Source organism: Impatiens glandulifera, chromosome 1 (genome assembly GCF_907164915.1).
Source record: "Impatiens glandulifera chromosome 1, dImpGla2.1, whole genome shotgun sequence".
NCBI classification, from domain to species: domain Eukaryota; kingdom Viridiplantae; phylum Streptophyta; class Magnoliopsida; order Ericales; family Balsaminaceae; genus Impatiens; species Impatiens glandulifera.
Genome location: NC_061862.1, coordinates 62512446 through 62527499, shown reverse-complemented (window position 1 = coordinate 62527499; position 15054 = coordinate 62512446). Strand labels below are relative to the sequence as shown.

The following is a 15054-nucleotide window of genomic DNA, read 5'->3' as shown; positions in this document are numbered from 1 at the left end:
TTTTTTTTACATTTATTCAAAATTACAACTTATCATTATTTTCAAATAATTGATTTTTTTGTTTATCTTAATTAATTTATTTATTTTTATTAAATTTAATTTATATGTCTTCTGTTTATGTTATTAATAGAATAATTTATTAGGAAATAAATTTTAATATCAAATATAATTAAATATAAATTTATTGATATATATTTTTTTTTATTGAAAACACAACTTTCATTACAAATATATATATATATATATATATATATATATATATATATATATATATATATATATATATATATATATATATATATATGTTGAATTAAGACTAAAAAATACAGTAATAATAAAACTAAAAATAAAAGTGAAATTAAGACTAAACAAACATGACCTTATATTCATTGACTTGACCAAGTCAAATGCTCCTCAAAACAAGGTAACACTTTTTTAATGGGCTGAAGCAATGAGTAAAGATTTCGGGTTCTATTTATAGGAGCAATTGTTTTTTATTTTTATTATATTTTATTTGGGAGTATGGACGGTATCTGAATCAGAATGTATCTGAATAAGAAGGAAATGACTATTTAGTGGATTGGAAGGCAGACGGGCAGGTTGTGCTTCTTATGTTAGTTTTTTTTTTTGAAAAAAAATCTCTTTATCAGATTTTAAGTTAGGTCAATTTTGATTCATCCCTTTAACCCAGTTGACTAAATAAAAATGAGTGTATATGAGGAAAAATCCAAAAAATTACTTATCAAACTAGCTCTAAGGGAATGGGGAATGGGTGACACATTATTATTATTGTTACTCGTTTAATTTGTGTTTTTGTAAGAATAACATAATGTTTCGTTTTCAATTTCCTGTGATTTTTATAAGGGTTGTTTATCGCTTTGTTTTAGTGTTATCCGAGTTCCTCAGTTAGTTTTTTTTTTTTAAGTCAATTCAAAAATTCAATCAAATTCAAATAAATTCTCTTCAAATTGAACCAAATTCTCGAATTCAATTTTTCGGTTTGAATTTGAATACTTCAAACCAAATTCAATATTTTTTTTTAATTTGATTTTCAAATAAATTTTAAATTCGAATTATTTAAATTCAAACTATAATCATATAAAACGAAGAAGAAGCCTACTTTTGTAACCAAAATCATATTAATTATTCGAATTCAAACCATAATCTTATATCGATTTTTTATAATATATTGCAACTTAACTTTAATTATACAGAGTTGCACTTTGAGTGCATGAGCATCGGATGCTAATTAGAGCACTTTCAGAGAGTGACCTCTGCCCGTATCGAACAGCGTGGAAAAGGAGTGTTTTGCACTGTAGGTAAAAGCAAAAGGAGGATAGTGCGCAGTGCCCTCTATGCCGTCATGCCCTCTGACATTAAATATTAGTTATATATTTAATTATACTATTTTTTTCTTTTTAAGTAAGATTATAATAACATTAAATAAATATATATTCTAAAATTTTACTATAATATAGGAATATTACTTATATATTAAATTAATAAATATATATTTTAAATAAATTAATATATTTTTTTTATTAATTATATTAACACGTTACGTTTTAAGAGTTTAAATTCTAAAATTTTCGTATAATATAGAAATATTAGTTATAATAGTATAAATTAGTTATTTATTTAAAATAATATAAATAAAATTTACATTTAAATTATTTAGATAAGAGGGCGGGTCGAATCATTGGAGTGTTTTGCTCAAGTACAACATGTGTCCGCTTTCTGCTGAGGTGAAATATTGATTTGACAAAATAAGAGTGCAGAGGTCTTTTGCGCTGATGATGCTCTTAATATTATGGAGCATGGGAATATGTCATTACATCAGGATGAGTCATATTTACATTCCCCAGGTGTTAGAGATATTAATCATTTAACACGAAAGAAGATACCTATAAAATATGGAAAGTCATCATTTTCATCTTGGTAGCCCCATTTTTTGTTTCTCTAATATATTTACCAATTCATTTAAATATTTACTTCTAACTAATATTGATTAAACTAAATTGTATCTAAATCAAGATTCTAAATTTTGCTTGAGCTTCCTGATCTCTTATAGCAGTCCAGCCCACCACTTCTACAAACACATCCTCAATGAGTGTAGAAGACTTGTTTCACCATTCTTTAAAAAAAAATCAAAATACCTTTTAGTTAGGATAGGATTCTAAAGTATAAGTAACATTAGAAACAAAAAAAATAATATTGAGATAAGTATTAGTATTAAGTTTATATTTTAATAATACTAATTATATTTATCTATTTTGCAGATAGTTATATTTGTTTTAGAATTAGTTATTTCATTATTATAAGTTAGATGTAGATTTTAAACATTATAAGATAGTTTAAGGGCTAAAGTGATATTTGTATATCAAACTTTGTCTATGAGGTAAATCACCCTTGTAACCTCTTTGTTTTGTTGTTAAGCATCAATAATACAAAGTCAGTTTTTCTTCTTTTTATTGAGTTCTTGGCGATTCTATTCACTTTTCTAAGGACATCTGTACAGCTAAACAAGGTAATTTTGATCTTGAAGATTACTATTCTAAAGTTAGATTGTTTTGGGAGGAGCAGTTACATTTATAGCCACACCGAAGATGTACTTGTGATAGGAGTCAACAAGATTGTGTAGGTTGTAAACTAGAAAAGGAAGTTATAATGGATTATGAGAAGAGCAATCTGCTCCTTTTCCTTATGGGTTTAAATGATTTTTATGAGAATTTAATAGATTCAATATTGGCCAAGGAATCAAAACCAACTATGTACAAGGCATTCACAATGTTTCTTAATGTTGAGAAGAAGAGAAACATTAATATGGAACAGGACATATATACTTCAACAATGTTTGTGAAAGAAAATTCTACAGCAATTCTAGAAGAAATCGAAATGAAGATGTGAGGAAAAGAAATAAAACGCAGATATGTACACATTGCAACATGAATGATCATCTTAAGAAAGGATGCTACAAGATCGTGGACTACCCTGAATGGTGAACAAACAAGAGAAGGAAGAAGGCAGGTTCATATACAGCTAATGCAACACATTTTGATGAATAAAATGATTCAATACAGATTTCAAAATCTCAATACAAGGAAATTCAGAACTTTATGAAGGCTGTCAAGGAGGGAAATGACAAAGCAGCAAGTACATCTAAAGGAAAAGGAAGCTACATTGATCTTGACTTCGCTGCAGGTAAGTCTTCGAACTCAAAGTTTTTCATATCAACTATTTATGAATTAAGCATGAGTTTAAATGATCTTGAAAACAAAAGGCATGTATGGTTAATTGATTCAGGGGCAAGTAGTCATATATGTAACAATAGGAACCTTCTAACTGAAATTAGACAAACTGAAAAAGAAATTTTTTTTTATCTAGCGAATGGTTCAAATAAGATTATAAGGATGTACTATATTTACCTGATTTAAATACAATTTATTATCTCTTGCTAAACTAATTAGAGATGAGAAATTGAATTGTATTCTTTCTGAAAATAATTGTGTGATGCATGACCTTAATCAAAACATCTCGTTTGAACTTGTAAAAAGGATTGAGAATCTATTTTTTGTTTTCCTGCAAATGAATTTGATATAAAAGAAATAGTTTCTAGTACTTTTAATTCCTTTTATGTTAATGATTGTTACAAGATGCACCTAAGATGTGGGCATCCTTCAAATTAAGTACTCAATTTAATTTGTTCAAATTCTGCAAATAAAGTTCCTCATTGTGAGACATGTTTACTTTCAAAATCTCATCGCTTATCTTTCCCTACTAGCACAACTATGACAAAAGATGTTTTTGATTTAATTCATATAGATCTTTGGGGTCCCCACAAAAAGGAATATTTCACAAAAACACATTATATGTTAACTATTGTTGATGATTATTCAAGATGCACTTGGATTTTTCTTCTAACTGATAAAACTCTTGTCTTCAATAAAATTCAAAATTTCTTTTTTCTAGTCAAAAATCAGTACAACAAAAACATTAAGAAAGTTAGAAGTGATAATGAAACTAAGTTTGTAAATTTGAAATGCAAAACTTTTTTTGAACAAATGGGAACAATTCATCAAACAACATGTGCTTATACACCACAAAAAAATAGTGTTGTTGAACGAAAACATAAACATTTTCTTGAAGTAGCTAGATCATTAATGAGTTATTCTGGTTTGCCTAAAGTTTTGGCCCTTTTCACTTTTAACAGCTGCTTATTTGATAAATAGAATGCCCACATCAACATTGAATTGGAAGACACCTTTTTATGTGCTACATGAAACTGAAATTGATTACACTATGTTGAAATTTTTTGGATGTCTATGCTATGTGACTAATACATTTCCATACAAATCAAAGTTTGAAAATAGAGGGATTAAGTGTGTTTTTATTGGATACCCTTCAAACAAAAAGGGTTATGTTTTATATAACTTTGATTTAAATGAAATAGTTACATCTAAAAAATTTTTCTATGAAGAGATATTTCCTTTTAAAGAAGGCACAACCATCACAAATCAATACACAAACTATGATCACATTACTTTGTTTTCTGATCCCAATAATATTTTTAATGATGAAATATCACAAACAATTGATAAATCTACTTGTGATGTGTTCAATTTAGAAAACTCTAAATTCATAGACATTGAGAATAACAAAGTCAAACCTAACTCTATTGGAACAAATATATTTCCAAATGAGAATAGTACAGATGATATTGATTTAAAAAATATTTGTAGAAAAGGTTCTAGGATCAGATCTACTACAACTTGGATGCAAAACTATGTTGCAAACCAAGTTGAAACTGAAAACAAACAAAGGAAATACACTCCTAAAACTTTTCCTTTTCACATCTCTAACATAGATGAAGAATACATAATTTTTTTTATCAAACATTGATCTTCACAAAACTCCTTCAAACTACAACAATGCATCTAAAGATCCAAAGTGGATCAAAACAATGAATGATGAATTAGATGCTTTGAATTTAAATCAAACTTGGGAAATAACTGATTTACCAAAAGATAAAAAGGCAATTGGCTGTAAATGGGTATACAAAACAAAATTGAATGTTGATGGTACTTTAAACAAATGCAAGGCGCGACTAGTTTCAAAAGGATACAATCAGAAAGATGGAATAGATTTTCATCATTGTTTTGCTCCCGTAGCCAAAATTGTTACTGTCAGATTATTTATTGCTTTAACAACATCTAAAAAATGGCATTTACACCATATAGATGTAAATAATGTGTTCTTTCATGGAAATCTTGAGGAAAACATTTATATGAAACTGCCACCGGGTTTATACGAAATCCAAAACATGAAAAACAAAGTTTGCAAATTGAGAAAAAGCCTTTATGGTTTAAAACAAGTTTCTCGACAATGGTATACCGAATTATCTGTATTTCTTATAGAATCCGGTTTCAATAGATCTGAACATGATCATTGTTTGTATTTCAAATGAAATGATTATAGTGTAACATGTCTATTAATATATGTTGATGATATCTTAATTTCAGGAGATAATCTTGAAGAGATTTCAAACATAAATAAACTTATTGATTCTAAATTTCCAATTAAAGATTTAGGAAATGCAAAATTCTTTCTTGGGCTGAAATCAGTCAAGACAAAAATGGTATATATATAAATCAAAGGAAATACATTCTGGATTTAATAGATGATACAAGAATGATGGGATGAAAATCTGCTAAAACACCAATGGTAAAGGGTACCAAATTTGAGAATGAATCTCAAACTCCTTTAGAGGATCTATCTCAATATCGAAGACTAATTGGTAAGTTTTGTATTTAAACTACACACGTCCAGATATTTCATATGTAGTACAACAACTTTCTTAATATATGCATAAACCACTTATGTGTCATTGGAATTCTGTTCTTTACTTGGTAAGATATCTAAAAGGAACTGTTTCAATTGGAATTTTTTATCCTTTTCAAAACAAGATATATCTTGAAACATTTTCATATTCAGATTGGGCTTCTTGTATAGAAACTAGAAGATCTATTACAGGTTTTTGTATTTATCTTGGTAATTCTATTATATCATGGAAAACTAAGAAACAAACAACAGTTTCTAGATCTTCCGCTGAATCAGAATATAGAAGTTTAGCTACAACTGTTTGTGAATTATAATAAATATCTTACATTTTGAAAGATTTGAAATATGAAATTTCTTTACCTATTTCATTATATTGTGATAACCAAGTTGCTATACATATTTCAGAAAATCCTGTTTTTTCATGAAAGAACAAAACATTTAGATATTAACTGTCATGTAATTAGAAATCAATATATATATGGTTTTATAAATCTGCAACATGTGAATACTAAAAGACAGGTGGCTTATATTTTTACAAAAGCACTTGATTTCCCATAATTTGATATCTTGAGGACTCGACTACTTATGCAAGATATTCATCTTGAGGGGGAATATTGAGATAAGTATTAGTATTAAGTTTTATATTTTAATAATACTAATTATAGTTATCTATTTTGCAGATAGTTATATTTGTTTTAGAATTAGTTATTTCATTATTATAAGTTTGATGTGGATTTTAAACATTATAAGTTAGTTTAAGGGCTAAAGTGATATTTGTATATCAAACTTTGCCTATCGGGTATATCACCCTTGTAACCTCTTTGTTTTGCTGTTAAGCATCAATAATACAAAGTCAGTTTTTCTTCTTGTTCTTGAGTTCTTGGCGATTCTATTCACTTTTCTAAGAGATCTTATATGAAAGTACCAGATCTCTATAAACAAGGCATTGATCAAAAGCTAAAAATGTGAGATTTACCTGATTTGTCTGAAAACAATGAATTCAAAAACAAACTATAACATAAACAACCAACCTCAAAAAAATGATATATTTTTTACATTTCACTCTTTCAAAGTGTTCACCAAATTCTTTTTTTTTTTTTTTGAGTGTCTACGATTTCCTTAGAAATTGAAAATAGTCCAAATAAACTGAAACAAAAAAATTCTCCTTCAGAGCTATCTACCTCAGACAAATATAAAGATTTTCTTGAATCCATGATCAACATTAACAGCACTAGGCAAAATCTAACTTATTTGTCCGCGCCTTTCTTGTTAATAAAGAATATTTTTCAGAAATTCATTATATTTGTAATTATCTGTACATAAAATAAAGCCTAACAGTTGGCTAAAAATCTAATAATAAAAAAACTTAACTACAAAATCTAACAAATAATAAAAAGAACGCTGGGATGATGATCATCAACAACATCCTCCTCAACCACCAGATAGTTCATGCTCGAAATGATGATATGATCACCATTTCGACTCCACTCTGTATTCATGATCATTATTCGCCTCCGTTCTGTGTCGATGATCACAATCAGCCTCCACTTCGTATCCATGATTGATATCACCGTTAAAGATATTTTTCTCGTCATAGTCGTGTCAAGATCGACCCTTTATATGTCTAGTGTCACAAATATCTATAGTGTAATGGAGCTCGATACCTAAAACACCATGGCTACCACCTCGGGGATTCCGATACCAATATCGGCTTGACATACCCAAATAAATGATCATATTCATAGTCTTTATAACTACTACCAATAAAGATAATATGTGTAAATAGTTATTTTAAGATAATCATTTCCTACAAGTTTTAATTAGTCCACGTTGATGCATAAAAATACCACTTCACTCAAATAAACAAGATAAATCTAATGACTTCACACGCTCACTCTTTAGACATTTTTGATGGAATATTTTAATTTGGCCAATTACTCTCGTAAGTCTGAACTCGATGGAATACGAAGATCGGATTCAAATTTTTCGAAAAGGAGAAGAGTTTGAATCGATTCTAGAAGAATTTTTTTTAAATCTTCATTCTTCCTTCAGCTAACGAGTGATCGACCACATTTCATCTTTATTAATTCCAATAACGCTTTCAGTAATTTCTTCATCAGTCAACAACTGTGCAACTACATTTTCTTCTGTGTAAGTCAGAACATCTTCGACATTCATTACATTGCGATAACCCAACTCTTTGATCAAATTCTGGAATTTTTTAGTGCTTTCACCACCTTCATCTGAGTTCTCAAAAGTCACGTTATCTGTTGATCAAAGTTTACAATGACGAAAGAAGTTTGCAATTGTATTTGCACGAACATCCATAGTCCATGTTGAAATTGCAAGATTCATTGTATTTAACACATTTATTTTTGCTGGATTTGGAACCCCTAATTCATAACCCTCCAAAAGACTTCTATAAAATCGACGACGATAAAGCATCTTAAAAGCTCGTATGATCCCCGCGTCACAAGGTTGAATTTTTGAAGTTGTGTTTGGTGGCAAAAAAAATAATTCAACATTTCGTAATCCTTCAATAATTTTTGGATGAGTAGGGCAATTATCCACAATCAAGAGAATTTTTCTTCCAACCATTTTTTTTATCAAGTTGGCGAACATATTCTTCAAATGACATACCAGTCATCCAAGCTCGTTTGTTAGCATGGTATTCACAGTTTAGACTATTCAAGTTTATATTCTTCAAACACCTTGGTTTGGCATATTTCCCAATAATCCATAAAGGAAGTTTTTCCAAACCGTCCTCATTACAACAAATAACAACAGTTAGTCTTTCCTTGTCTTTTTTTTTCCCTTCAAGCTGCATTGTTGCAAGGGAATGATCCGATTGAAGTCTAAAAAACAAACTTGTTTAAGATCAAAACATGTAAATAATTACACCTAAAGTACAAAATATAAAATAAAATACAGGGCTGATTTCGTTAATAAAAAAGCAAACTTGTTTCATCCATATTAAAGATATCTTTCATTTCAAAATGATCAACTTTGTCTCTTATGGATTTTAATTTGCCCTCCATGCCCTCCATTTCAACAGATCCACTCTCTCCAAAATGCCGAAATTTTTAATTCCATATCTTGCTTTGAACTTTCCAAGCCAACCAATAGAAAAAGTAAAGTTTGGAGCATCCACTAGATACATTTCTTTCATGAACTTTTTCGTCTTCTCGATGATTAGTTCACCTGTCATATTCACATGTTCTTGATATTGAAGAATCCATTCATAGAGAGATTTTTCTAGGTCAGGAAATTTTGTCGGTTTGTGTCGCTTAACATCGCCTCTTTCGAAAGCAAGTGAGAGATACTCTAAAGACCGCTTAACTGTATTCGATATTGTCACTTGACTCACCTGCAAACCATAGTTACTATGAACCCATTCTTGCAATTGCTTTTGAGTGAGACTTGGATTATCCTTGTTGTGCTTGCATAATGCTCTTCGAATCTCGTTTGTCATTGTTGTTTTTTTCACACCTTTAAGATGTGAAGCCATGTTGTGTGTATGATTTGTTTGTGTTAACCTACAGTATTTTGATCTTGTTTATATAGAAAATATTTTTAATGTCCATAAAGTGATACATTGAACACAAGAAGTATAATAAGGTGGGAGATTGAATGTTTCTTTCAAATTAGGTCATTCATTTGATATACAGTACATGCATTGTATACAATAATTAAGTGGAAGCTTAAAGGTGTTTGTAAAATAAGTATTTTACTATAAATTAATAAAATATTAATTAATATATAAATTAATAATTATTAATTTATCGATTAATTAATAACTCTTTTAATTAATCAATTTTGATCGTCCCAAGTGTATTATTTTATAGAGTTTCTAATATATATATATATATTATATATATATATATATATATATATATATATATATATATATATATATATATATATATATATATATATATATATATAATGATGCTTAATTTTTCCAAGTATTCGGATTACCGTTGTGGGTTGACCTACTCATAAATTTAAAATGGTTAAAAATAAAAATAAAAATGTTATAGGTATGTTATGAAATTGCAACCTAACAACACAAGTACAACTCTTTAACGAACAAAGCTAATATGACTTTGTATTTTAAATTCAACACCAAATTTAATGAACGCGAGACAATCTTAACAATATAAGTTCAATTTTTTTACTAACTAATATATATATATATATATATATATATATATATATATATATATATATATATATATATATATATATATATAATGATGCTTAATTTTCAAAGTCGAAAGTTGTGGTTAATTTGAATATATATGTGACAATAAATAGATACTTATGGGTTGATCCGTCCATCAACTTAAATATGGTTAAAAAATATAAATCAAATATAATTAATTAAGAACCATTTGATTTGAAGGACAATAAAAAGTATTAAGTTATATATATTATAATGGTCTCTCTAGTACAAAGGATAAGGCTCGTTTTGAGGAACATTGTTTATTGGGTTTTTATTGGATTGTTTTAAAAATAAAAATCCAAGTTAATTAAAACTATAAAAGAATTGTTTTTCTTTTTACAAAATTACACTTTCTCTATATTTTAATTTAAAAATTAATTTATATTAATAAATAAAAATATTAAGATATTGAAATGATATATTAAGTTTAGAATAAAATTAAATAATATAAAAAAAAAACCACCTACGAGGACAAAAGAGCAAAGTATGAATAAAATATCATTGTTTGTTTTATTAATAATTGAATAAACTCTTTTACAATTTTTTTATAATTTAATTTATTAATTTGGATTTTAAATTAAATTTATAATGAGATAAAAGAAATTATAGTTAAATTAACTTGACTATTTATTATAACTTTATATAATTTTTTTATTATTTTATTATTTTTCACATTTATATTATTTAATAATTAACTAACTACGCCATTTAAAATAATATTATAAAAGGATTATAGTAAAGTTCCTTGGAAACTATTAATGCTAAATTTACATTCAAATGATAATAAAATGAACTATAGTAAAATGTTGTATAAATATTGTCTCTTAATTTATTAATGGTATATTATAGAGATATTGAATAATACAAATAAAATTATAATAATAGTTAAGAAAGAGTAATAAAAAAAATTAGTGTATACATATATTTAAATTAATTATCAATTTTTAAAATTATCTATATTTTTAAAATTATCTCTATTTTTAAAATCATGTCAAATATATGTAACCAAATATAACAAAAAAATATATATATTGAGAAATTATTTTTCTATTTAGTAGTCAAATCAAACTTAGCTCAAAAGACTTTTGAACGGCACATAATAAAATTAACTAAAAATTATAATTAGTAAAACTAAATTATTTATTATATTACCAAGGAGATAATTAGAAGTATTTATATCAACTAAGAAGATTTTATTTATGAGTTATTGGAAATCACAATTTTGTTTCTTTGTTTAGAATATAGTATAGATTTGAGATATAATACATTGTAAATTTTAAATTCTATTTAATTTATTATTGATTCATAAATAAAATATATTTATGTATATATATATATATATATTTGTGCATGATATATTTATCTTCACAAAATAAGTCAATATTATTTGAAAAATAAATCTCGAATCTTTGACAAAATTTTCTATAGTTTAATACATATGAAAGTAGTATAATAACTATTTTTTAAAGAAAATAAATCTTAAAAAATGTGATATTTTTTTTATTTATAACATTTAATTATTAAAATATCTATGATGTTAGGGGTTTAATAAAAAAAAAATAGACTTGTTCATTCTTAAATTATATAATTTATACTTTATTCTAATTTATTATAAATATAGAAAAGATGAGAAAGAAAAATACAACTAAAATGTCTCTTATTCACAACTATGTAGAAAATAAAGTAAATATAAATAAAAGACCATTATGTAAATTTTAAAATTATAAGCTAATTTATTAAAGTCTTTACTTTAATATTCAGGTGATTAGCAAAAAAAAAAATAATAAAAAAAATAAATAAATAAATAGTATAAATCAATTATTAGGCATAATGAATAATGATGTTAACCATAATAAAGTTTATATGTTTATAATTTGTAATTAATTTTTGTCCCATCGATTTGTGCATTTAATTTGTTTAAGTTGTTCATTTCAAATTAATCGGAGATCATCTATGTCATACAATTTTAGTTCTTTCCTATTATTGCTATCATTTTCATGTTACATTTCTAGTTCATAAATTAATTAATATTTATTTTGTATGTATATTTATTTAATAAATTTTGATCACTTTCTCATCATTCAACAAAGTTATAATTTTTAACATTACACAAATCAGAAAATAATAATAAATAATGATTAAAAATCTTTAAGAAAATATGAATAATATAAAAATATAGATACCATTTTATTTTAGTGAGGTGTAAAGAAGGACCACTTTCCAAAAGAATTGAATTATTTTAAAAAGTAAATTTGGACTGCACTTAAAAATGGGAAAGTGTGACCCTAACCTAACCTACCCTATTCTACACCTAACCAACTATAGTCATTTAATGTGTGGTTGGGAAATGGGAAATGGGAAATGGGAAATGGGAAAGTCCATTTTTCTTCTTCTTCTTTCTTCTTAGCCAGGGCTCCATTTTCTTTTTCCAACTCTCTACTACTTACTATCAGGTATGTATATGATTCTTCTCTTCTTCTTCGTGTTAATTCTCTCCGTTCTTTTTCTTCACAGAGAAGTTTCTGGACAGATCTGAAAAGAAGGAACCTTGCGACAAGAAAGAGTTGGAACCTCGGGTTTCTTCCTGCACCTTTTGTTTATGTATGTATGTATATATATATATATATAGTGTTAGGGTTTGACGGGGTCTCTTCCATAAACCTTTGATAAGAGTTGCTGCCTACCACCACCTGCTTGTCCATTGCTGTTTGTTTGGGTTCATCAAGTAAGCAAGCCTGCATAGAATTTGATTTAGTTGTTGAAATCATTTTCATCATTCATTTAATTTGTAGATCTTTAAGGAATAAATAAAATCGCAGATTTGAGTTAAGATTTCTTCTATAATATTTTCAATAAATAATGATGATTTTTCTCTGCAGGCTTTGCTTTGAGGGTGCTCAGGCCGGGGATTTTTCTGTTTTCACCGGTTACTTTCTGTACGCGTCGTCTTGCATCCGTGAGTAAAAACCATTGACTTCTCGTATCTTTTGCTCCCATTTCTGTTGTTGCTATGTCTGTCTGTGATTGAGTTTTACTTGTTTGTTCTGAGATGCATGATTAAGGTTTCCTTTCCTTGAATCTATCTTTTTATTTTTAGACTCTTCAACTAGTATTTACTGGTACATTAATTTGAGAATTCCAATCTGTTTGAAACTAGCTAGCTTAGTAGATATAATATAAAACTAATTGTTTATACTAACTTATTATCAAATGAAATATTGCTTAATTAACTTATCAGTATTTAAAATCGTTCCATTTTGTTTATATGCAAGGCTTGTGATCTCTTTAATTTGAACTTTTTTTTACTATTTCGGCTTATACGTTGGAATTTGTTTGTAATACTTTTGCAATTCGTTTGATCATCGATGTTTACTAAATTTCCACTTATAAATTGTTGATACTTTTCCAATAAAACCAAAGAGGATTTTTTTATGTCTGTGATGTTTGGCTGCAGAAAGATATTACTCCACACAATGAGAGCAATCAAGGATTGTTAGTACTATCTTTCTTTGGAGTAAATTTACAAGGTATGTTATCCTTTTCTATCCTATATATCATGAATTAAATTAATGTACAGATATTTATCTATATTATTTTTTCTTTTCTTTCTTATTTTTCACTAGATATAGCCACAAATCAAATACCTATTTATGAATGAATTTTTTTTTTTTTTCCATTAGACTAATTTGATGAAAGAAAGATACGAATGAAACAAATCAAAGAAACCTATGTTCAATCATCGGTTTGGAATTCATCCACAATCTGGATGCTCTCATTTTGTTGTTATTGTCCTTATTGATTTCGCCTTCTTTGGTGGCTGGCTTGATCGATCAATCAATTTGCGTTGGAAATCCTTTGACAAACTCTTCCACAATTCAAATCTACCTTCTAATCAACACCTTCTCAACAAAACAACCTCTCTTTAAATAAAGATAAAGTGAGAATTAGCCCTATATTAATATAAAATATAGCTTATAAATTGTCAAAGGCCAAACCTTCCCCCATATGTGCTTACTAATTGTCCATTAAGCCACATGACGAATCCTCTCTGTTAGGATCTAGATCGCCGCTGGTGGACCGGGGGTTGGACCGGTTAGCGGTTCTTACTCGTAGGGTGGTGATTAATCCGGTTAGAGATTAACACCGGGGTTTCAATACTACACAACCTGTCACAAACCCTTGAACTAGGTTCAAGCGCGGAAGAGGTTTGCTTTCAGGTTGAAGCGGCACGCTTGTGTGATAGGCGGAATCGGTTTCGGATGATGGAGATTTGGAAATGGTGGGTCGGTTTCGGTAATCTGGATATTCGGTATGGTTAGTATAAAGTCGGTTTGGAGCGGTGTGGTTAAGTTAGTCGGTTAGATGGAGAAGCCAGCAGAAAGTAAATAACAAGACAGATTTTATGGATGTTCGGAGATAAAACTCCTACGTCACCCCTTCCTCTCGAAGCCGCGAGAAGGATATTCACTAAGGAATACAGGTACAATCCGATCGAGACTTATTTCCTGCTCGATAATACTCTTACAATTCACACCGAAATTGTAACACACACTTAGAATTTAGCACTTAGGCTTTCTTAGAATAACACAGTTTTATCACTTGTAGTAAATGCTCTCAACGCTTCACTTGTCTAGCTTGATGTCCCGCTTAAGTCACTGCATTTACTCTTCTTCAGCTACCCCTTTTATAGGTGAAATATGCCAACGGTCATATTTCACTGCCTTGAATCTTATTGGCTGATCAGAAGTGCAGTGATTCAGTGTTTCAGAGGTTCAGACCTGCGGTCGTTTCCTCAGACCTGATGGTCAAGCTCAGACCTGGCATTGTCTCAGACCTGCCGGTCTGTTCTTCCGGTTTGTAAGACAAACCTGCCGGGTTTGTCTTTTACTTGATATAGGCACTGTCTGTTTGGACAGTTGTCTGTACTTGGAAGATTTCCTTTCTGGCTTATCCCGAAGTAGAAGGATCCGGTAGTACTGTTTTCTGCAGCC

General features: G+C 28.2%; 1 long non-coding RNA gene and 1 pseudogene across 1 annotated transcript; one reads left to right on the top strand and one right to left on the bottom strand.

Moving 5' to 3' along the window:
• Nucleotides 1-7890: 7890 nt before the first annotated feature.
• Nucleotides 7891-9464, bottom strand: LOC124929816 (annotated as a pseudogene).
• A 2917-nt stretch (nt 9465-12381) lies between these two features.
• LOC124921378 lies at nt 12382-14331 on the top strand. The gene is made up of 5 exons (XR_007097660.1): nt 12382-12516; nt 12594-12788; nt 12943-13019; nt 13518-13590; nt 14281-14331. It is a non-coding gene; the product is annotated as an uncharacterized LOC124921378 (long non-coding RNA).
• The last annotated feature ends 723 nt before the right edge of the window (nt 14332-15054 follow it).